The 24,412-nt window shown below is 41.9% G+C and overlaps 1 protein-coding gene and 1 non-coding gene across 2 annotated transcripts in view; both read left to right on the top strand.

Annotated features, from left to right (window-relative positions):
- The window catches only part of ASH1L (ASH1 like histone lysine methyltransferase), a 181,233-nt gene that overhangs the window by 38,802 nt on the left and 118,019 nt on the right, over window positions 1-24,412 (top strand). The window lies entirely within an intron of this gene.
- LOC116859713 lies at window positions 6,901-7,007 on the top strand. The gene has a single exon (XR_004381199.1). It is a non-coding gene; the product is annotated as a U6 spliceosomal RNA (small nuclear RNA).

The raw sequence follows: 24,412 nt of genomic DNA, 5'->3' as shown, positions 1-24,412 counted from the left end.
TCCCTTTTTGACCATTTTTTTGTGTTTAGGCTCCTTAGCTCTCTCCAGGGAGTAAGGGGTCACATTCTCCCATCTAACCGCACCTTGTGAGTTGTGTCCTCTGTGAGAGCAGTCTTCCTTGTACCAGCGTAGGAGCAGGTCCAGAAAATAAGACTGCATCATCCCGCTGCTGCTTTTCCGCTCCCGGGTTCTTGTTGACAAAAGTTACTGGAGCTGGAAGACCTGATGGTGTACAGGCATCGGCAGGTCCTGCTTTCAGTAGACTTCTGTTGTCTTACCTTCATACTGACTGTTTGTTTTGGAAGCTGCCTGAGCTGCTTACTTTGTAGTGGAGAATAGGAGAGAGGTTGGCTTGGGGCCCAGCTTCTGCATGGCAGCGGCTGTTATGCAAATTCTGGTGGATCTCACATTTCAGTAAAGTCTTCTTTTCTCCCTTTACATACACAAACAGCTAAGGGGCAGCAACGATCTGTCTTAAGCCTTGGAGACAAAACAAGATGCCACTCTTCCCAAAATATCATCCATTATGGAAGCCTCTGCTGCCGTAAATGGAGGGAAAGCAGATCTCTTCTGCTGCACTGTGAACACGGCTGTAAATGTACCAGGAAGATTCAAACTCTCATAGTCACTTCCAGCAGGTTCATCCTCATTTCTTGCATTTTGTAGTAGAAACTTCTCTAATTAGTGCTGCATTTGGCTGATTAGGCAGTTCACGTTCTCTTAAAGTGTCGGATGTTAAGGATATCTGCTTGAGTCTGTATGATGGTTTGTTTGGTGTACAAAATGAGGTACGGCAAACGTGAATATTTCTCATTTATTTGTTGATGTTTCTAATGGAAAAAGTCATTATTGAACCACATTGAAAGACGGCATAGCTTTCCTTAAGTCCCAGGGAATTAAGCCTGAACATCATCACAGTGACTTGCTAATTCACATGCTGCTTTTTATGGTTGCCTGTTCATATCTTTTATTTCATTTTAATGACTATAAATCACTACAGAGATGCTCACATACAGACTGTTCCGTAAGTGCACATTGCTAATTAATTTTGAGATACAGCTGCATAGAAGCAAATGAAGACTTTTGGGGAGACATCAGAATTAAGGGCCTTACATGATGAGATAACAAAACCTAGGGATTTTATGAAAATGACTGAGCCAGCCCCTATATTTCTAATTTCTAACATAGTTTTATGAGTAACTTATGTTTCTTACTGTCACGGGGAAAATTTTGTCCATAAACCTTTTCCTTTACATTTTTTTAGTGGTTGTACTAGAGTTGGCAGTACATAGTTACAACTAAGCCAAGTTCAGTTTCAGATAACACTATCACTTCAAGGGTACATTGTAATAACAAAATAACCCAAATTCCTCCTTACCCTCCTTTGTATCACCATTGTTCATTTCACTTGTATATAAGGATATCAGGCCTTTTCATACATTGTTGCTATTATTTTAAACAGACTTACCTGTTATATCAGCTAATAATAAGAAAAATAAAAGCTTATATGTCACCTTCACTCTTTACTTCCTCAGTGGTATTCCTTTCTTTTTCTCGATCCGAGTTTCTGAACCATCGTTTTCCTTCTCTCTAAAGAACTTTGAACATCTTGCAAAGCAGGTCTGTTGGATACAGAGTCCCTCAATTTTTGTCAGTGAAAGTCTTTATTTCTTCTTCATTTTTATTTTTTTAAGATTTTGTTTATTTATTTGACAGAGATCACAAGTAGGCAGAGAGAGAGGAGGAAGCAGGCTCCCTGCCAAGCAAGGAGCCCGATGTGGGACTTGATCCCAAGACCCTGGGATCGTGACCTGAGCTGAAGGGAGAGGCTTAACCCACTGAGCCACCCAGACTTCCCTCTTCATTTTTAAAGGGTAGTTTCACAGGATACTGAATTTCAGGTTGGTGATTTTTTTCTTCTTGCACTTAAATTTCAGTCCGCTGTTCTTGCTTGCATGGTTCCAAGAAGAAGTTAGATATAATTCCTACCTTTGCTCTTCTGTAGGAAAGGTGTTTTTCCCATCTTCTTTTAGGGTTTTTTCCTTTATCTTTTTTTTTTTTTCCTTTTTTTTCTTTCTTTTTAAAAAATTTTTGTTTGTTTGTTTGAAGAGAACAAGGGCAAGTGGCAGAGGGGCAGAGGGAAGCTCGCTCCTTGCTGAGCAGGGAGCCTGATTTCGGGCTCCACCAAGGACCCTTGGATCATGACCTGAGCACAAGGCAGACACTTAACCGACTGAGCCACCCAGGCGCCCCTTTATCTTTGACTTTCTGTGGTTTGAAAATGATGTGTGTATGTGTAGGGCTTTCGTTTGTTTTTGTTTGCGTTTATCCTGCTTATTATTTTGAGCTTTCCAGACTTTCTCGCTCTCTTCTAGTGTTCCCATGATGCAGATGTCACACTGTTGTCCCACAGCTCTTGATCTCCTGTCCTGTTTTTTTCTAGTCTTTTTTTTTTTTTTTTTTTTTTTTGCTTTTTAGTCTGCTAATGAACTCATGGGGGCCGTTCTTCATTTTTTAGTGTTTCTGTTCTCCAGAACTGTCTTTGTTTCTTTCTTAGGATTTCCACCTGTCTGCTCGCGCGCGGTCCTCTTTATCCGTTAGCATGGTAGTCATAGTTTTAAATTTCTCGTCGGATACTTCTAATTTTCCTGTAATAGTTAAGCCTGATTTTTTAAAAGATTTATTTGTTTGTGTTAGAGCACTTGCAGGCATGCAGCGGGGAGGGGCAGAGGGAGAGGGAGAGAGACCGAGAGCCCGGAGCCGGCAGCCGGGCTGGAAGCGGGAGCCGGTGTGCGACCACCGAGCCGCGGGGCCCGGCCGGACGTTGCCGCTTTCCCCGGCGGCTGCTGCGCTCTTCGCCCGTCTCGCAGTTCTCCGGGTGGCGCGCCGCGGGGCGGTGTGAGCGCCGGGGGCGATCTTGGCTCCCGCGCTCGGCCTCCGTGGACGGAGCGCGATTCGGTGGCCGCGCGAGGCAGGACGGGACGGCGGGAGGCGGCGGGAGGCGGCGGGAGCGGGCGTTTCCTCCCGCAGAGCGTGTGGGCTCCATCCGCTCCGAAGGGTCGGGCTGTGCTGAGGAGCATCTCCGGAGGCCGCCTTGTCGCCAGAGGGCTCCGACGCACCCCACAGGGTCCCTTCCCGTCCCCCGGCGGTGGTTCTCCCTGTGGGGACCCGGGGCGGACGCCGGGCTGGAACCCTGCGCGGGGCGGCTGCCGTGGCTGACCCGGCTCCAGCCCCGGCCGTCGTGCTCCGGCGTCGGGCGCTCAGCCTGTCCCAGGCCGCGGGTCAGAGTCTGGCGCGTCCCCACACCCCGCACCCGGTGTTTCAGCTCCGGTCCTGCGCTGCGGCGAACCGGGCTCTCGGCTCCCGCCGCAGCCCGGGCGGCCGCGGGAGTTTGCCCTGCGACGGCCTCTCGTCCGCCGCGGTTCCGGGAACGCTCGCTGGCTGCTGCGTCTGTTCAGCTTCTTTCTCGTCGGGCTGCGGCGGCCGCCGTCCGAGCTCCCCGGCAGCGCCGCCCGCGCCTGCGCACGCGGTCGTGGAGGCTGCGGGGCCGCTGACTGGCCTGCGCGTCTGCATTTCCGGCCGCATCTCCCCTCGCGCCAAAGGCGCGCGAGCTTCGCTGTCTGCCGTGTGACGGAGGCGGCCGCGCGCGCTTTCCCGCCCGGGGTCCGCGTGCCACACACGCACGCGACGCCGTCCGGTGAGACCCGGTGAACGGCGTTGAGCGCTCCGCTCCGCACCTCACCGTCGGTCCTGAGGCCGTCCGGCCGGTCTTCGGGTCCGGAGGGCCGCGGGAGGTGAATTTCACAATCTGCGGCGCGGCTCCCGTTCTCTAAACGTGACACTTGAGGATGTGAACAAAACATTTCTTTTGAAAGATTTTGTTTATTTCCGTGAGAGACCGCACGAGCAGGCCGAGGGGGAGAGGGACGAGCTGGGGAGCCGGATGCAGGGCTCGATCCCGCGGCTCCGAGGTCGTGACCTGACCTGAAGTCAGAGGCCCCCCACGGGCCCCTGAACAGAACCTTCTCTTCGGATTCCCAGACCGTCCCAGCCGTCACCGTGTTTGTTCCGTTGTCCGTATTCACTGAACGATAACAGACCGTTTGTTCGCCGATCGCCCGTCTGCACGTTCGCTGAGGCCCGGCGCGCGCTGTCGTGAAGCCGGGAGCTGCCGCTGTCCGTGCGCGGGCGCCTGCGTCGGAGTGTTTGATGCGCAAGAAACAGGAGCGCGTCTACTCGCAGTCCGGCTTGGGTTGCAGTAGGATGAGATTGAGGAACACATTTCTCAACACGGTGTTTTCTCAGAGGAGCTTTGTGGGCAGATCTCAAAAAAAACCACTTATCATCCGCTGGAAACGATGGTCTGTAGCGAGGTGTTCAGATTGCGGCCTCCCGAGTCACATTCGTGCAGACTTCTTAAGGCATTAAGGCTTTTATGGAGTAAGAACCACACTTGTTGCAGATGTTTTGTTTTCCTCTAACATTTTCTACTTTTTAGAAATACTCTTCTTTATGTCCGGATCAAAGGTTGTTATCGGTGAAGATTAATTCTGCAGCTTCTCTCATGAAACCTTGAGCTGAGTTGACATGCTTTGATTTCGTTTTCACGTAACATGAACAAGTGCTAAGGAGGTATTTTTCTTGAAAGCTCCAAGGATTAGAGAGAGTAAGATATTTTACTAAATGTTCAATGTTATTTCTCTTAGTGCAGTAAAATTCTAGGAAGGCGAGAATGATGATATAAGTGAAATTCTGTTATTCAGTCTTTTATGATTCTTTAAATTCTATTAGCGTCCATACTTAATCTTAAAATGTTTGTATTAACTTAGATAACCTGTTTATATTGTCAGTTTCCTTGTTTAACTATTTGGTAGTTGTTGTTCTTACGATTTTATTTATTTATTTGAGAGAGAGAGAGAACATGAGAAGGAAGGAGGTCAGAGGGAGAAGCAGACTCCCCACAGAGCCGGTAGCCCGGCTGCATCCCCGCACTCCAGGATCAGGACCTGAGCCGAAGGCTGTTGCTGAACCAACTGAGCCACCCAGGCGTGCTATTTGATGGTTCTTCTTTTAGCATATGGAACTAACAGCTTTTGTGATTATATATACTTCAGCATTTCAGTTTTACAATAATACATGTACCACTGCTTATTTAATGTTAACACATGATGTCCATAAAGAAGTTCTTCATGTTTCATATAGAATTCTTTAAAGTGAATATTCAGGGCGCCTGGGTAGCTCAGTGGGTTAAGCCTCTGCCTTCGGCTCAGGTCATGATCTCAGGGTCCCGGGATCGAGCCCCGCATCGGGCTCTCTGCTCAGCGGGGACCCTGCTTCCTCCTCTCTCTCTGCCTACTTGAGGTCTCTCTGTCAAATAAATAAATAAAATCTTAAAAAAATAAGAAAAAAATAAAGTGAATATTCAAATATACCACAAATCCAAGTGTCATGCCTTATTTGTGTTGCTGACAATGTTAGACTAATTGGTAGTAATATGGTATGTTGATTACTTCTAAGTTTTGTGATACCAGAAATAACATGAAAGTAAGCATTTAGTTGTTGGGCTTTCCTTTTAAAAAAAAAAAAAAAAAGATTTTATTTATTTATTTATTTATTTGTCAGAGGGGGAGAGAGAGCGTGCGCATGGGCGCGCACAAACAGGCAGAGTGACAGGCAGAGGCGGAGAGAGAAACAGTCTCCCTGTCAAGCAAGGAGCCCGATATGGGACTCCATCCCAGGACCCTGGGATCATGACCTGAGCCACCCAGGAGTCCCAGTTGTTTGGCTTTCTTGAGACTGAAGCCAAACTTGGTAAAAATCTGCCTTGAAGTATAAATTGATAATATCTTTTAGAAGGAGATATTTTAAAATATTTTTGTAATTTTTATTCTTCTCCTCTCTTCCTCCTGTAACTTGCCCTTTCATTAGATTCTGTGACTGTGTTTCACAAGGTCTCATTTATTTTCTTTATCCTCCTTCACTTTTTGGTAGTCACTCATAGTAATGGCAAAATATAAAAGCCCTATCTTGTAGCATTTATTTCTTCCCTTATTCTACTGAGTTTGAACACGTGTTCTTGTTCTGCTGTTTAATTCTCTGCTTTGTTCATATCTTTGTTCATTTTAAAATACAGGTTTTCATTGTTGTTATTTTTTAAAAGCTGTATCCCAGTGGGGAGCCAGGGTGGCTCAGTTGGGTTAAGTGTCTGACTCTTGGATTTGGCTCAGGTCATGATATTGGGGTCTTGAGAGAGAGTCCTGCGTTGGGGTACCTGCTGAGCAGAGAGTCTGCTTCTTTTCCTTCCCACTCTGCCCCCCCACCCTCTGCTTGTGCTTGCCCGTGCTCTCTCTCTCTCCCAAATAAATAAATAAATCTTAAAAAAAAAAAAAAGTAATATCTCAGTGGTTTCCTTTCTATATATTTTTGTTACCTTCCTCCCAGAAAAATATACCTCTGTCTAGAGAAGAACTTAAAATTAATCGGGAAGGAAAAAATAAAACAAGATGGGATCAGGAGGGAGACAAACCATAAAAGACTCTTAATCTCACAAAACAAACTGAGGGTTGCTGGCGGGGAGGGGGATTGGGAGAGGGGGGTGGGGTTATGGACATTGGGGAGGGTATGTGCTATGGTGAGTGCTGTGAAGTGTGTAAGCCTGGCGATTCACAGACCTCTACCCCTGGGACAAATAATACAATATATGTTAATAAAAATAATTAATAAATAAAACACACACGCGCACACACACACACACACACACACACACACATAACTGGGGAAAAAAAGACGAAGATAACCAGGCAGATTTTCAGAAGAAGCCAATGAAATATATTTTCTGGATATGAACGGTTTATTTTTATGATGAAAAAAGTAGAGTCATTTACATTTAAAGACTCAGTGGTGCTTGTTTTGGCAGCACATGTGCTAAAATTCGAGTGATACAGGGAAGATTAGCATGGCCCCTGGGCTAGGAAGACATGCAAATTTTTGAAGTGTTCCTATAAGTAAATAAAGGCTCAGTGAATAATAGTTTAGCTTTCAATTTAGACACTGCTGTGGATAGAATAGTGAACTGGAAAACAGTATCGAGAATGTAGCACAGCCAGAGATGTCAAATAGGGTAGAAAGAATTACAGTAGATAAAGGATGGTTGTAAGTATAATATGTCCCAATTGGAGTCCTGAAGAATAATTGAGGAAACCTAATATTTGAAGGGTAATATTCCCAAATTGAATATTTATGATGGACATGTTCTAAGAAGGACCAATAAAGCTATGTCTGTATTGAGTCACATTAAGTGAATCTCTAGACTATCAAAGACAAAAATATATATAAAACAGTGAGAATTAGAGGAGCAACAGTTAAATATCAGCCTTCAACCATCAACTAAAGAAAGGTTAGGGAACAAAAGAATTATGTCTTCGAATGCTGAGAAAAAATAATTGTTGGTTCTGAACAGGGCTTCCCTGCTGACAAGTTTTAGCAGACTGGATTGCAGATGTAGCAAGGATATTGTTTCCAAATACTTTGCTGGGAATTGTAAAAAATTAAAACAATCACTTTTGTAAAAACAATGAAGGATAAAATGGTTTCAAGAACACAGGAGACATATGAGGCATTTGAAGGCGTACAAAGACAAATAGAAGAAAAAAATTATAGGAAAGTGCAGTTAGAAGCAGCACATGTGAAAGCAGTGGGGAAGAAGGAACAAGATGGAAATGAACAAAGTTCAAAAGGATGGGCAATGTGTGATACAATGGGAAAAGGGGGAAGAAATAAAAGTATGCATAATTGGTATCTTCAAATAGAAAGGCCGAACTTTTTATTAGCTCAGCTGTTAAAAAGCAGAATGTAAAGACATTGTTAAAATAATAGAAAACTTCTGGGCCCCTGGGTGGCTCAGTTGTTCAGACGTCTGCCTTTGGCTCAGGTCATGATCCCAGAGTCCTGGGATGGAGCTGCACATCAGGCTCACTGCTCGATGGGGAGTTTGCTTCTCTCTCTGGGCCCCTTCCTCCTGCTCCCGCTTGTGTCTCTCTTGCACTCGTGTGTTCTGTCTCTCTCTCTCAAATAAATAAAATCTTTTAAAAAGATAAAAATAAATTTTAAAATAATAGAAAATTTCGATAAATAGATTGAAAGGGCTTGTTAGGTCTCATTTAATATTGTTATAGATTGTGTGTCATGGAAACAACTGCAGTGTTAGACTTTATCAGTGAACCTTATAATCTTCTTTGTGATCCAGGTCAAAGGATCAAGTTACCTCCGGGAGGATGAAATTCAAGGTGTTCTTGTCAAAATTCAGAGCCAAAAAAGCAATTTTCATAATGCCGTCAAGTCGGACAGCTCACCTGTATCAAAAGGATATTGACCAACTTTTTTGAACACTTGAATTCGGAGTATATTATGTTCATTCTTCAGCAAAACATGGAAGACAGGCTTCATTATTTCTGTTAGCCAACCAGGAGAAGAATGGGAAGGCTAAAGCAAATATTATAGTAAGGGTGGAAAATACAACGGATAAAGATGTAATACAGTAAAAACAATCGACAGTCCTATAAGTGAATGATGAGGCAGGAGTAGGGAGAGTGTGCTAACCTAATCACTACTGATAGAAAGCTAGTATTGAAAACTACGTGATTGGTTACTCTCTTGAATTTCGAGAAGTATACATTTTCTAGAATTTTAAATTTAACCAATAAGATAAGTATATTCCACACAGTGTAAAAAAAAAAGTTTAGGCTATGAAAAGTCCAAGTGAAACAAATATGTTCCAGTGTGTCAGGCTACTAGGATTGCTGTAACAACAAATCATAGACGAGATGGGTTAAAAACCATCTCTGTTCTTTATTTCATCTCTGTTCTGGAGTTTAGAAGTCCAAGATCATTTTGTTAGGGTTGGTTTCTGGTGAAGACTCTCTTCCTGGCTTAGACATAGTCATTTTCTTGATGTGTCCTCATGTGACCTCTCCTCTGTGAATTCAGAAGAAGGAGAGCTTTGGGCTCTCTTCCTCTGACAGGGACCCCATTTTCCTAGATTTGGGCCTCACCTTTCTAACTTCCTTTATGCTAAAGTAGAGGTCTCCTTCAAGGACCTGTCTCCAGACACAACCACGTTTAGGGGATGAAGGTTAGGGCTTCAGCATTCAAATTTTGGGGGCACATACTTCAGTTTGTAACAGATGGAGTTTCACAAAAATGTAACTTGCAGTAAACTACCGTAAAGAATAAAAACAAACAGTATTCTCTGGTCAGGGTGGAGAAAGACTAGAAATTAATAAAAGCAGACAACAAAAAGACCTCACGGTTTGGAAATATCCTGAACCTCAGAATTTCTAGGAAATAACAAAAGCTATATTTAAAGGGAAGGTACCTTTAAATATCAATTAAAGGGAAAGAATGAAAATAAATGAAATAAAAAATTCCCCTCAATTCCTATCCTGAGAACAAAATAATCTTAGGAGGAGTGTTTGAAAAACCAGAATGCAGAAATGAACTAGAAAACAAAGGCAGTCACTATCCAGATAGTGGTTCTTTCTGGGGGAAATGAAATGGAAGGTTTTATGTAGCAAGTGTAACCCAGAAGTAGCAGAAGGGAGGGAAGACAAATAAATAGAATAAGTAGTGCTAAAGGACAGATAATTCCAAATACAGTAGAAGTTAATAGAAAGTTGTAATAATTAGGTTTTTTTGCTTAATTATATGCAAATAAGGGGCTCCTGGCTGGCTCAATTAGTGGAGCTCAGGGTAGTTAGTTCAAATCCCCTCACATTGGGTGTGGAGATTACTTAAAAATAAAATCTTAATAAATGTGAAAACATGGGTAAGCGTAATTTTTTTAAAAAAAGATAATTTACTGGGACGCCTGGGTGGCTCAGTAGGTTAAGCCTCTATCTTTGGCTGAGGTCATGATCTCAGGGTCCTGTGATCGAGCCCCGCATCGGGCTCTGCTCAGCAGGGATCCTGCTTCCCCCTCTCTCTGCCTGCCTCTCCGCCTACTTGTGATCTCTATCTCAGTCAAATAAATAAATAAAATACTTTTTAAAAATAAAAATAAAAAAGATAATTTACTAAATCTGATAACAGAAATCAAAGAAAATTTTAACTTAATGATCATCGAAAATTAATAATAGAGAAGTCTCTCGAAGTTAATACTATTGCCTAGAAATCCTGTTCCTGCTCTGGTTTCATTCTGTAAAACCTTGAGGAAACCAATAATTCCAAAATTATTGAGACATTTGCAGAGCCCAAGAATGGGAAGAAAGCAAGCATAGTATTCTGAAGCCTTACAAAGATACACAGAAAGGGAGACGACACGATAATCTTCCCTGAGCACGTGCTCAGCTACTTCTTAGTATGGGCAAGTTTTGCTTCAGCTTACTTTTAAATATGTGCACAAAGAGGACTACACACACTCCTGTTAGATTTGTTGAATTAAAGCTATATTACTGTGTTCTTATACCACTGTTCAAGAATGAAAATCTGTAATTTTTAATGATTAAAATGTATCCTTTGTAATAAATAGCTATATAGTTCTGTAAGGGCTTCATTTTAGTTTCAAGGTTACAAATCAGTCCTTGAAAGTATTGAGTCTTTAAATGTCAAAGCAAAGTTTTTTTTACCTATTTTGACAGAAGGTCTTAAGCATATTTCAGCTTAATTTGGCAAGATAGAAATAGATTTGCTTTATATTTTATGGAAACAAGTATATAGGTATCTTTTAGTTTTATAGAATGGTGTGGTAGCCCTGTGCTTAAGGCATTTATGGCATTAACAATTGGTAGCCAAGGCTGGCAGTCTTTAACTTCAGTTACAATTTTCTTAGTTAAAAAATATGAAGCTGTGCAGTATAAGGGGACAGCACAGTGATCCTCTCGGTGATGGGAGCATCTTGTATCTTGACTGTAGTGGTAATACATGCACCCGCACAGGTGATAAAACGGCATAGAAGTGAACACATGTACACACGTACACACACGAATACATGTAAAACTGGGAAAATCTGAATAAGGTCATTGGATTATGTTAATATCAATATCCTGGTTGTGGTAACTATACTTTTGAAAGGTGTTATTGGGGGGACTTGGGTAAAGGGTATGCTGGATCTCTTATTTCTCACAACTGCAGGTGAACCTACAATTATCTCAAAATGTTTATTTAAAGGAGGGACGCTTAGGTGGCTCAGTTAAGCATTTGCCTTCAGCTCAGGTCATGGTCCTGGGGTCTTGGGACTGAGCCCAGTGTCAAGCTGCCTGCTCAGTGGGGAGTCTGCTCTTCCCTCTTCCTGTGCCCCTAGCCCCGACTCATGATCATGCCCACATACACAAACACACACACACACTCTTTCTCTCTCAAATAAATAAAATCTTTTTCAAGAATTGTTTATTTAAAGGAAAAAAAGCACTATGTATGGTTGGTTGTTTTTCCCTAGAAATCTAAGGGAGTATACTAGAAACACCAGTAGCTAATAAAACAGAAAAACTGATACTCCCTTGATGAGTAAAATGAGTACGTAAAAGTGTATATTATAATACATGTAGACATGTAAATGAGCGTACGTAGGTATGTTCACGTGTGTGTGGATGATAAGGAGATGCCAGAGCACTCTCACTGCAGTGTAGATGAAGCAGGTGCTCTCTGTCGTGTGATAATGTTACTGGGGGCACTAGGTAATAAAATTGGAAAGGAGAAACTAGAAGGATAAAAATGGGAAAAGTTATTAAGATTACTGTTATTTGTCAATGATGCTGCATACATTGGTACTCAAAGAGAATCAGCCGGAAGGCTTGTCGGAGAATTCAGTGAGGTGATTGGCCAGTAGAGTAATAAATGAGAAGTGAGTAATACCTAGAAAGAACGCTCGGGGCTTGACATGTGTGTGAGGAAAGCTGCAACATACTACTGAGTCTTGAACCAATGGAAATGTGTTTGAGTAGGATCATTGTGAAGAGGTCAGTTCTCCCAGAATTCATCTGTGAATTGTTAATATGGTAAAATATGCACAGCGTCAGATTTACCTTTTAAACCAGCTTTGCATAAGCAGTTCTGTGGCAGTAAGTACGTCACATTGCCGTGAAGCCTTCATCACCGTCTATCTCCAGAACGTTTTCGCTCTTCCCCCCCAGCCGAGATTCTGTCCTCCATTAGTGAAAACCTTTCCTGCGGCCCGCGGCAACTGCCGTTCTACTCTGGTCTCTCCATTTTGACTACTGCAGGTGCTGCAGAAATGGAATCATACAGTGTCTTTCTGCGACTGGCTTATTATTTCCTTTTAGCTTAATGTCGTCACGGTTCATCCATGTTGTATAGCATATGTCAAAGCTTCCTTCCATTTAAGGCTGAACAGTTGTATGATATGCCACATTTTCTTTATCATTCACCTGCCAGCGGACGTCAATGGAATGGCTTCCACCTTTTGGCTCTTTGTGAATAGTAGAGCTGTGAACATCAGTGTAGAAGTATCTGCACAAGCCCTTCCCTTTACTCCTTTGGGGTATTCGTAAATTCAACAATGAAAATTAAAGTTTTTTATATATATGTATATGCACACACATGCACTGGATAAGTAGCTTGTAACGTTTATGTGGCAAAATAAGAGCAGCAGTGACATTTCTGAAAGGAGCAGTAACAACAATCAGTCTTACTAGAAAATAAAACAAAGTTAAAATTATTAGAGCCTTGTGGTAGTGGTGAATGTAGAGACAAATTCAGTGACACACAACGGAAGCTCTAGCAACAGACCCAAGTATATACAAGAATTTAATGTATGAAAAATGTAGCATTTCTTGTCACAGGACAAATGACAAAATGATTCAGTAAATTCTTTTGGAACTGGGTAGTTGTCTAGGAGATTTTATACATGTGCAGATACACATCTATATTAAACTTCAGGAGTGTGTGATTTTTCGTCTTTTTCTCACTGATACTTTACCTTTTTTATTTTTAAACTCTTTAGAGTTATTTATTTTTATTTTTAATTTTTTTTAAAGATTGCATTTATTTATTTTTGGGAGAGAGAGCACACAAGCACAAGCAGGGTTGGAGGGGGAAGCAGGCTCCCCTCTGAGCCAGGAGCCCGACGTCAGACTTGATCTCAGGACCCCATGATCATGACCTGAACTGAAGGCAGACACTTAGCCAACTGAGCCACCCAGGCGCCCCTGAAGATTTATTTATTTTTATTTGAGAGAGAGAGTGGGGGAAGGGCAGCAGGAGAGGGAAGGAAGAGAATCCCAATCAGATTCCCCAGTCAGTGAGGAACCCAACTCAGGACTCGATCTCGTGACCCTGAGATTATGACCTGAACTGAAACTAGGAGTTGGACGCTTAATCAACTAAGCCACCCATGCACCCCCCCTCACTGCTGTATTTCCTTTGAGAAGAGAAAGTTGTCGTTGTTAACATTTGAAAGCAACAAAGCTTCTTTGATTCTACTTTGTCTTCTAGCTCTGACTCCCACTTCTCTCTTTCCCTGTGTTTCTTCACTTGGTCTTACATTTTTCTTCTTAGATTCTCTTTTAGCTTTTAAGCCCATCCCAACCAGGTTTTCGCTCTCACACTTTATAGAGAGTGCTGTTGCAGGGTTCCCGGCAACCCCACAGTGCCACCTCCACAGACCCACCCATCCTCTTGGTTCTGTTTGATCGGTCAGCAGCAGTTGGCAGTTGGCTCTTACAAAGATGGGTTCCTCACCCCGGGTCCCCGTTGTTACCTTCTGGCTCCTTAGTCTTTGCTGGCCCTTCCTTATTTCATGATGTGGCCGTGCCCCAGTATTGGTTGTTAGTCCTCCTCTCTGCGTTTGCATTCACCCTCACTTGGCTGTGTCAGCCAGCCTTCAGGCTTTAAATGTCTGTGTGCTGTTGTCTTTGAGATTCGAAACTTCACTCTCACGCTTCTCTGTTGGGTGTTCAGAAGGCTTTTCAGTCACACCATGTCTAAGAAAGAGCACAAGTTGGGCGCAGGGGTGGGGCAGAGAGAGAAGCACACTTCTTGCTGAGCAGGGAGCCCGATATCTGGCTCGATCCCAGGACCCCAGGATCATGGCCTGAGCCCAAGGCAGACACTTAACCGACAGAGCCAGCCAGGTATCCCCAGATCTGTGGTTTTCCTTATTGTCTTTTTCGTCTCTTAAAATACAAGCTATGCAAAAGCAGGAATTATTTTTTTTAATTTTTTAAGGATTTTATTTATTTATTTATTTATTTGGAGAGAGAGCGCTCGCGCGCGCAAACACACAAGCAGAGGTGGAGAGAGAAGCAGGCTCCCTGCTGTGCAAGGAGCCCAATGCAGGACTCTATCCCAGGACCCTGGAATCATGACCTGAGCCGAAGGCAGTGGCTTAACCACTGAGCCACCCAGGTGCCCCAAACAGGAATTATTTTTATTAACATATAATGTATTATTTTCCCCAGGGGTGCAGGTCTGTGAATCACCAGACTTACACATTTCTCAGCATTCACTATAGCACATGCCCTCCCCAAAGTCCATCACCCCGCCACCCCATCCCTCCCTCCTTCCTCGCCTCCAGCAACCCTCAGTTTGTTTCCTGAGATTAAGAGTCTTTTATGGTTTGTCTCCCCATCTTGTTTCATTTTTTTTCCCTCCCTTCCCCTCCCTACCCCCCATAGCCCCCCACCCTGCCTTTCAGAGGAATTTTTGTGTTTATTCTTTGCTATATCTCCAATGCTGAGTAGGTACTCAATGTATATTTGTTGAATGAAGAATTAGGTCACATAACCTCTTTGCATAAAACCTTCCAATGGCTTCCCATCTTTTGGACTAACAAAAATGTGTCCAGTCTGCCTCTCTACCTCCTGCCTGGCCTCACTTCCGTTGATTACACCAGAGAAGGTCCTGCCTCAGGGCCTTTGCTCTCACTGTTTCTTCTTTGGGATAGTATTCTTTTCTCAGGTATCTATACATCCCTCCTTAACCTCCTTTGCTTTGGGTTTCTGTGCAGATGTGGTCTTCTCAGTCAGGATGTCCCTAACAACCTGTGTTAACACTGCGAATGCTCTCCAGCCCTAGTCTCTCCTCTTCTCCCACACTCTTCATTTTTTGCATAGCACGCTTCGCATTTGAAATGTGGAATAGTTGACTCACCTTTGTACTGTCTCTACCCTGCTCTTGTATTAGAGTGAACACTCCATAGTAAAAGGGATTTTTTCACTGCTGTTGTTCTGTGTGCTTAAATAGTAGGTACTTTCTACTTTCTGAAAAAATAAGTTCTTGATTCAGCAAGAATTCAAGACAGTAAAGTAAATAAAATAAGTGTTCGTGAATATCATCAGTGTAGAGTTAGAAAATCTAACAAAAAATTGATTCATGAGGGGCACCTGGGTGCCTCAGTGGGTTAAGCTTCTGCCTTCGGCTCAGGTCATGATCCCAGGGTCCTGGGATCGAGCCCCACATCAGGCTCTGCTCAGTGGGAAGCCTGCTTCCCCCTCTCTCTCTGCCTGCCTCTCTGCCTACTTGTGATCTCTCTCTGTGACAAATAAATAAAGAAAATATTTTTTAAAAAATTTATTCATGAAAGCAATGTTATTTGTGAAATATTTAGAACTAAACTTGAGAGCAAGTGTTTGGGGTCTATTTTGAATAAAATTATAAGTATCTGGTAACACCAGAAAGTTTAACTAAATAGATTAATTCGATTCGTTATTATGACGTTAATGTTGGTGTTTAGATTTTTTTTTTCCCCTACTGCAGTATACAAAATTAAAGTCATTTGGAGATTTTTGAAATTTCAAATGCATCTCAAGGCCACCTGGAAGTCTACCTATGCAGAACTAATCAGGAGTCCTTATACAGATGTTCTAAAGTTCGTGGTTTGGGATATACAAGTCTGTGAATATACTAAAAACCACTAAATTTGTGCTCTAAAAGAGGGAATTTTATATATAATTGAATTATATCTCAATAATGTTATAAATAAAATAGCCAAGGAGTTTCTGCTGGAATACAAAGAAAAAATCAGTCTTTCCAAGTATTAAAACTTGGTATAAAGTTATAGTATCAGTCTGTTGTATTAGTGGCTCAGTAGTAAACATAAATGTGAGTGACCAAAATGGAGAGCTTAAAGGAAGACTCAAATATGAATATATTAGATGCTAAATGTATTTCAAGTAAAGGAACATGAAGTGAGTAATGGAAAAACTCCTTTTGAGGTAAAAGCTGACCTACTCACAGATGCTTTTCAAAATCTAAAGTAGATAAATAATTTAAAAAGAAAAAAAGAACTCATGGAAAATGTGGTGAAGATTGTTGTCTTCAGGAGGGCTTGACCTTTTCCAGGCTCGCCGTGGAAACAGCTGGAGAGCTAGAGAGACTGTTCTGTTGGCTGTAATGGTTGAGAGCTTTGACTGAAATGAGACTGGGTTTGAACCCTCCGTCAGTCACTTACTGGGCAGGTGACCGTGGGCTGGTAGCATCTCAACTTCTCTCGTTCTCACCGAGGTTAATCGCAGTATGTGCGCCTCTAGTTGTGGGGGTTCGCCGACAGCCTGTGTGAGGGCCTCGGTGTTTCAGATGTATTTGAAGGCATGAAACATTGTAACTTCGTAAGAAGTCTAATAGGAGGCGGAAGGACAGCTGATAAATTGGGAGAAATATGTGTAACGTGAGAGAAAAAAGAAGTATCACTTCTGACATGCTGAGGGCTCTCCTAGATCAGTAGCGATGAATGCCGCAGTGTGGAAAGAGGGTGGGGGCCAAGGCCACTGGACGGTTATTTCTGTGCTGAAGAAATCTACACCGTCAGCCAAATCCTGGGGCCGGACATAACAGGTAACAAGTGAAATGTAAAGAGAAATTAAAAAAAACCCAAAAAAACAAAAACCTTTCTAGGTTGTGAAATCTTAAGCACTGGCCATGGGCAAACAGGCTTCTCTTCCCCTGGAGAACATTAGCATCTCCCCAGAAGGCCTCCCCGCGGGCCTGAGCGGTAAACGCGAAGCTGCGGGCTGCGCGGGCCGCAGAGCCCGGGCGGGCAAGTCAGCAAGGCACGCGCGGCCTTGCGCGCAGCAGCTGGAGCCGCGGGGGCCGCCTGCAAGATTTGTAAGTGTTTAAGTGGGCAAAAGCCATTTGATAAAAACAGGACAATAATACGTAGATTTGAAAATGAACTTACGTGATAGTCCTAGAAATAATAGCATTTGAAATGAGAACTTAATGGACATATGGGAGTGGTAAATGGGAGAGAGTAAAATTTCTGGGCATAGCTATAACCGAACACCCAGAGTGCCAGTGTTTAATCTCAGAGTTACCAGGGTCGGCTTGTCAGATGATTCGTTTCTGCTGTAGGAAGCATTGCCTGACAGTGCAGGAAATCACAAATCCTAAAGTGTTCTCTTGATTTACAGAAATGTATTGTTAGTATAGTCTGGATTTTTATAATATTTTTTTAAAACGTTTTTTCCCTTTTGTACATAGCTGGTCCACGTGTGTAACTATTTACTGTACATCCCTTTAGATCGAGTAGTTCTCTGAAGGAAGTAATAGGACAAGCAGGCAAAGATTTATTAATTGGAAAAAACAAGATTCATTAACTGGATGTTCAGCATATATTCATAATAAAAAACAACCAGAAGTTATTTTAAAAGCAACGAGTTGGAGGTTGATTTTAGGATGTCTGAAAGCATTGAATCAGGAATCTAACTCCTGATTTATTTGCACAGAGAGGTGTCTTCCTTGTATCATTGAAGTTAACTGAGCTACAAAACAAAAAGCATTTTGGGGGGCGCTGGGTGGCTCAGTGGGTTAAAGCCTCTGCCTTCAGCTCCTGTCACGATCCCAGGGTTCTGGGATCGAGCCCCGCATCGGGCTCTCTGCTCAGTGGGGAGCCTGCTTCCTCCTCTCTCTCTGCCTGCTTCTCTGCCTACTTGTGATCTCCATCTCTCAAATAAATAAATAAAATCTTTATTTAAAGAAAGCACATTTTGGGCCCATTTTTATACAAGAACGTGCATGTGCCTGTTATGTGTGTGATGGAAATATCTGAAATGTAAAAGTGTTCGTCCATGGATGATAGTATTTTTTGTTTCTTTTTTAAAATAAGCATATGTTTATATTCGGAAGAACGCTTTTCTTGTGTTGAAAAAAATTACATGCCTAATAGGATGCTTTGATACAATAACTTTTTCATTGGCTAATATATACTGTCTTAAAAATGGTACTTATTATTATTAGTTGTCATTTTGAAGCTTTCTTAGAAATATAAGAGGAGGGATACCTGGGTAGCTCAGTCGGTTGAGCATCTGCTTTTGGCTGGGATCATGATCCCAGGGTCCTGGGATCAAGTCCTGAGTCAGGCTTCTTGCTCGGCAGGGAGTTGCTTCTCCCTCTGCCTGCTGCTCCCCCTGCTTATGCTGTTTCTCTCTGTCTGTTTCTCTCTCTCTGACAAGTAAATAAGTAAAATCTTTAAAAAAAGAAAAAAATGCAAGAGGATAATATCATCAGTACCAAGTATAGTTTTCAACATCTTAATATCTCGTCAACTCAGTTTATCTAATATTATATCATGATTTGGAAGAAAAGATCTTTGAAAGCAAAACCAAATTATCTATGTATGTCTTTGTTTTTGTTTTTCCTCTTTTTTTCTTAAGTTTATACAGCTTTTATTTTTTATTAGCATATAATGTATTAGTTTCAGGGGTACAGGTCTGTGATTCATCAATCTTATACAATTCACAGCACTGACCATAGCACATACCTTCCCCAGTTTCCACCACCCAGCCACCACATCCCTCCCACCCCCACCACTCCAGCAACTCTGTTTATTTCCTGAGATTAGGAGTCTCTTATGGTTTGTCTCCCTCTCTGGTTTCGTCTTGTTTCATTTTTCCCTCCCTTCCCCTGTGATCCTCTTCCTTCTCAAATTCCTCAAATCAGTGAGATCATATGATAATTGTCTTTCTCTGATTGACTTTTTCACTTAGCAGAATACCATCTAGTTCCATCCACGTCATTGCAAATGGCAAGATTTCTTTTTTTTTTTGGTGGCTGCATAATATTCCATTATCTATATAATGGAATATTACGTATATTATATATAAATATATAAATATATTATGTATATCACATCTTCATTATCCATTCATCTGTCAGTGGACGTCTGGACTCTTTCCGTAGTTTGGCTATTGTAGACATAGCTGCTATAAACATTGGGGGGGGGCAGGTGCCCCTTCAGACCTCTACATTTGTATCTTTAGGGTAAATGCCCAGTACTGCAGTTGCTGGGTTGTACGGTGGCTCTATTTTTAACTTTTTGAGGAACCTCCGTCCTGTTTTCCAGAGTGGCTGCCCCAGTTTGCATTCCCAGCAGCAGTGTAGGGGGCTCCCCTTTCTCCGCATCCTTGCCAACACCTGTCGTTTCCCGACTTACTGACTTCAGCCATTCTGACTGGTGTGAGGTGGGATCTCATTACCATTTTGATTTGTATTTCCCTAATGTCAAGGGATGTGGAGCACTTTTTCACGTGTCTGTTGGCCATTTGGATGTCTTTGCGGAAATGTCTGTTCATGTCTTCTGCCCGTTTCGTGATTGGATTATTTGTTTCTCAGGTGTTAAATTTGGTAAGTTCTTTATAGATTTTGGACACTAGCCCTTTATCTGGTATGTCATTTGCAAATATCTTCTCCCATTCTGCCAGTTGTCTTTTGGTTTTACTGTTTCCTTTGCTGTGCAAAAGCTTCTGATGTTGATCAAGTTCCAATAGTTCATTCTTCCGCTTGCTTTCCTTGCCTTTGCTGATGTGTCTAAGAAGGTTGCTGCGGCTGAGGTCGAAGAGCTTGTTGAGGCTGAGGTCAAAGAGGTCGCTGCCTGTGTTCTCACGGATTTGGATGGATTCCTCTCTCACATTGAGGTCTTTTCATCATTTTGAGTCTATGTTTGTGTGTGGTGTAAGGAAATGGTCCAGTTTCATTCTTCTGCATGTGGCTGTCCAATTTCCAAAGAGACGGTCTTTTTTTTTTCCCATTGGATAGTCTTTCCTGCTTTGTCAAAGATTAGCTGACCATAGAGTTGAGGGTCCATGTCTGAGTCCTCTGTTTTGTTCCATTGATCTATGTGTCTGTTTTTGTTTTAGTACCATACTGTGTTGATGATTACAGCTTTGTAATAGAGCTTGAAGTCTATTGAATTGTGATGCCACCAGCTTTGCTTTTCTTTTTCAACGTTCCTCTGGCTGTTCAGAGTCGTTACTGGTTCCATACAAATTCTAGGATTATTTGTTCCATTTCTGTGAAAAACATGGATGGAATTTTGATAGGAATTGCATTAAATGTGTAGGTTGCTTTAGGTAGCATTGTCATCTTAGCAATATTTGTTCTTCCAATCTGTGAGCATGAAACGTTTTTCCATTTCTTTATGTTTTCCTCAATTTCTTTCAAAGGTACTCTATAGTTTTCTGAGTACAGATTCTTTGCCTCTTTGGTTAGATTTATTCCTAGGTATCTTTTGGTTTTGGTTGCAGTTGTAAGTGGAATTGACTCCTTAATTTCTCTTTCCTCTGTCTTGTTGTTGGTGTATAGAAATGCAGCTGATTTCTGAGCATTGATTTTATATCCTTACACTTTACTAAATTCCTGTTCTAGCAGTTTTGGCCTTGAGTCTTTTGGGTTTTCCACATAAAGTGTTACATCATCTGCAAAGAGTGAGAGTTTGACTTCTTCTCTGCTAATTCTGATGTCTTTTATTTCTTTTTGTTGTCTGATTGCTGAGGCTAGGACTTGTAGTACTATGTTGCACAGCAGTGGTGATAGTGGACATCCCTGCTCTGCTCCTGACCTTAGGGGAAAAGCTCTCAGTTGTTCCCCATTGAGAATGATATTTGCTGTGGGTTTTTCATAGATGGCTTTGATGATATTGAGGTATGTATCCTCTGTTCCTACACTCTGAAGAGTTTTGATCAAGGAAGGATGCTGCACTTTGTCAAGTGCTTTTTCAGCATCTATTGAGAGGATCATATGGTTCTTGTTCTTTCTTTTATTAGTGTATTGTATCACATTGCTTGATTTGCAAGTGTTGAACCAACCTTACAGCCCAGGAGTAAATCCCCCCTTAGTCGTGGTGAATAATCCCTTTAATGTATTTTTTGATCCTATTGGCTAGTATTTTGGTGAGTTTTTGCATCCATGTTCATCAGGGATATTGGTCTGTCATTCTCCTTTTTGATGGGGTCTTTGTCTACTTTTGGGATCAGGGTAATGCTGGCCTCATAAAATGAGTTTGGAAGTTTTCCTTCCATTTCTATTTTTTGGAACAGTTTCAGAAGAATAGGTATTAATCCTTCCTTAAGTGTTTGGTAGAATTCCCCTGGGGAGCCGTCTGGCCCTGGGCTTTTGTTTGTTGGGAGATTTTTGATGACTCCTTCAGTTTCCTTGCTGGTTATGGGTCTGCTCACGAATTCTATTTCTTCCTGGTTCAGTTTTGGTAGTTTATACGTCTCAGAACTGCATCAGTTTCTTCCAGATTGTCTTACTTGTTGACAAATAGTTGCTCATAATACTTTCTTATAATTGTTTGTATTTTTTCAGTGTTGGGTGTGATCTGTCCTCTTTCACTCATTGTTTTATTTATTTGGGTCCTTTCTCTTTTCCTTTTGATAAGTCTGGCCAGGGCTTTATCAATCTTATTAATTCTTTCAAAGAACCATCTCCTAGTTTTGTTGATCTATTCTGTTGTTCTTTTGGTTTCTATTTCATTTATTTCTGCTCTGATCCTTATTATTTCTCTTCTGCTGGGTTTAGGCTTTATTTGCTGTTCTTTCTCCAGCTCCTTTGGGTGTATGGTTAGGTTCTGTATTTGAGATCTTTCTTGTTTCTTGAGAAAGACTTGTATTCCTATATACATCCCTCCTAAGACCACCTTTGCTGCATCCCAAGGATGATTTTTTTTTAAAGATTTTATTTATTTATTTGGTAGAGATTACAGGTAGTCAGAGAGGCAGGCAGAGAGAGAGAGAGAGAGAGGAAGCAGGCTACCCGCTGAGCAGAGAGCCCGATGCGGGGCTCGATCCCAGGACCCCGAGATCATGACCTGAGCCGAAGGCAGAGGCCTCAACCCACTGAGCCACCCAGGCGCCCCATCCCAAGGATTTTGAACAGTTGTGTTTTCATTTTCATTTGTTTCCATGAATTTTTTCAATTCTTCTTTAATTTCCTGGTTGACCCATTCATTCTTCAGTAGGATGCTTTTTAGCCTTCATGTATTTGAATTCTTTCCAACTTTCCTCTAGTGATCGAGTTCTAGCTTCAGAGCATTGTGTTCTGAAAATATTCAAGGAATGATTCCAGTCTTTTGGTACCAGTTGAGACCTGATTTGTGGCCCAGGATGTGATCTATTCTGGAGAATGTTCCATGTGCACCAGAGAAGAATGTGTATTCTGTTGCTTTGGGTGGAATGTTCTGAATATATCTGTGATGCCCATCTAGTCCAGTGTGTCATTTAATGCCCTTATTTCCTTGTTAATTTTTTTCCTTAGATGATCAGTCCAGGGGTGCCTGGGTGGCTCAGTCAGTTAAGCATCTACCTTCAGTTCAGGTCATGATCCCAGAGTCCCAGGATCGAAGTGCATATTGGGCTCCCTGCTCAGCAAGAAGTCTGCTTCTCCCTCTACCCCTTCCCCTGCTCATGCTTTCTCTCTCTCTCTCAAATCCCTAAATAAAATCTTAAAAAAGAAAAAAAGACGATTGGTTCATTTCAGTGAGGGGGAGTGTTACCGTCCCATGCTATTATTGTATTATTGTCGATGTGTTTCTTTGATTTTGTTATTAATTGGCTTATATAATTGGCTACTCCTATGTTAGGAGAGTAAATATTTACTATTGTTAGATCTTCTTGTTGGACAGACCCTTTAAGTATGATAGAGTGTACTTCCTCATCTCTTATTGTAGTCTTTGGTTTAAAATCTAATTTGTCTGATAAAAGGATTGGCACCCCACCTTTCTTTTGCATGTCCATTAGCATGGTAAATTATTTTCCACCCCTTCAGTTTAAATCTGGAGTTGTCTTTAGGTCTGAAATGAGTCTCTTGTGGACAGCATTATCGATGAGTCTTGCTTTTTTTTAATCCAATCTGATACCCTGTCTCTTTTGATTGGGACATTTAGCCCATTTACATTCAGGGTAACTATTGGAAGATACTGATTTAGTGCCAATGTATTGCCTGTAAGGTGACTTTTACTGTATATTGTCTCTGTTTCTTGCTGGTCTGTTTTGCTTTTGGACTCTCTCTTTGCTTAAAGTATTCCTTTCAGTATTTCTTGTAGGGGTTTTGGTGATGGCAAATTCTTTTAGTTTCTGTTTGCCCTGGATTTCTTCTTCTCTGTAATCATTGACCATTTACTGTGGGATCCTGCCTTAGGCTGATCTTCGTTAATTGGAGAGCTATATTTTGGACAGAGGTGAAAATCTAGCTTCAATTCCAGTCCTATAGCAGCTTACAGGAGCTGTATATATCTCTACTTTTAGGCAGAATTTAAAAAAAAAACCAAACTTTTAAGTGGGGTGCCTGGGTGGCTCAGTGGGTTAAAGCCTCTGCCTTCGGCTCGGGTCATGATCCCAGGGTCCTGGGATCAAGCCCTGCATCGGGCTCTCTGCTCCACGGGGAGCCTGCTTTCCCCTCTCTCTCTCTCTCTGCCTGCCTCTTTGCCTACCTGTGATCTCTGTCTGTGAAGTGAATAAATAAAATCTTTTTTTAAGAAAACTTTTATTGAAGTATAACTACATTTAATTCATAAGTGTGACAGCTCAGTGAATTTTCACAAACCCAGACACCCCGTTTAGCCATTATTCAGGTTAAGAGAGAGTACACTGCCAGGACCCATTAAGCCTTCCTCATGCTCCTTTTCTTTTACTCCTAGGACATACCATACTACCTCATACTGGGGGAGACCGTTTTCCTGACTTTTAATAGTGTAACTAGTGATGCTTGTTTGTGAACCTAATTTGAGTGGGACTGTATAGTACACAGCGGCTTTCTTCCTTCACTACTGTTAGTAGCTTATCCATGTTATTGCACATAGTTTATACAAGACAGATTTAGTTCAGTTTTAAAATTGGAAATGCTGCAGTTTTCAGATACAAATGTATTTTGAAATGCTTAGAATAATAAAACTTCTTAATTTTTAAGTTTTGAAAAGTAACTGTGAAAGTACAGAATGAGAATATTGATTCTTAATAGAATGGGAAAAAAATGTAAGAGGCTTCTTTAATTACAAGTTTAACATAAGTTGTACAGGGGACTGTCAAAGAAGTCTGTTTTCTCTTGAGCAAAACTGTAGGAGTCTAATCCAAAACCAGTGATTACATTCCCTTAATTCTGATTTCATCAACTGTTGGTGGTGGTATGTTCTTCCGTAGTTTGCACAATATAAAGAGGAGTATTGAGAAACAAACTCAGCCTTCAGGAA

Source organism: Lontra canadensis, unplaced genomic scaffold (assembly GCF_010015895.1).
Source record: "Lontra canadensis isolate GAN:19392208 unplaced genomic scaffold, GSC_riverotter_1.0 scaffold160, whole genome shotgun sequence".
NCBI lineage: Eukaryota > Metazoa > Chordata > Mammalia > Carnivora > Mustelidae > Lontra > Lontra canadensis.
The sequence above is the reverse complement of the archived record's forward strand: the minus strand, read 5'-3'. Positions and strand labels throughout refer to the sequence as shown.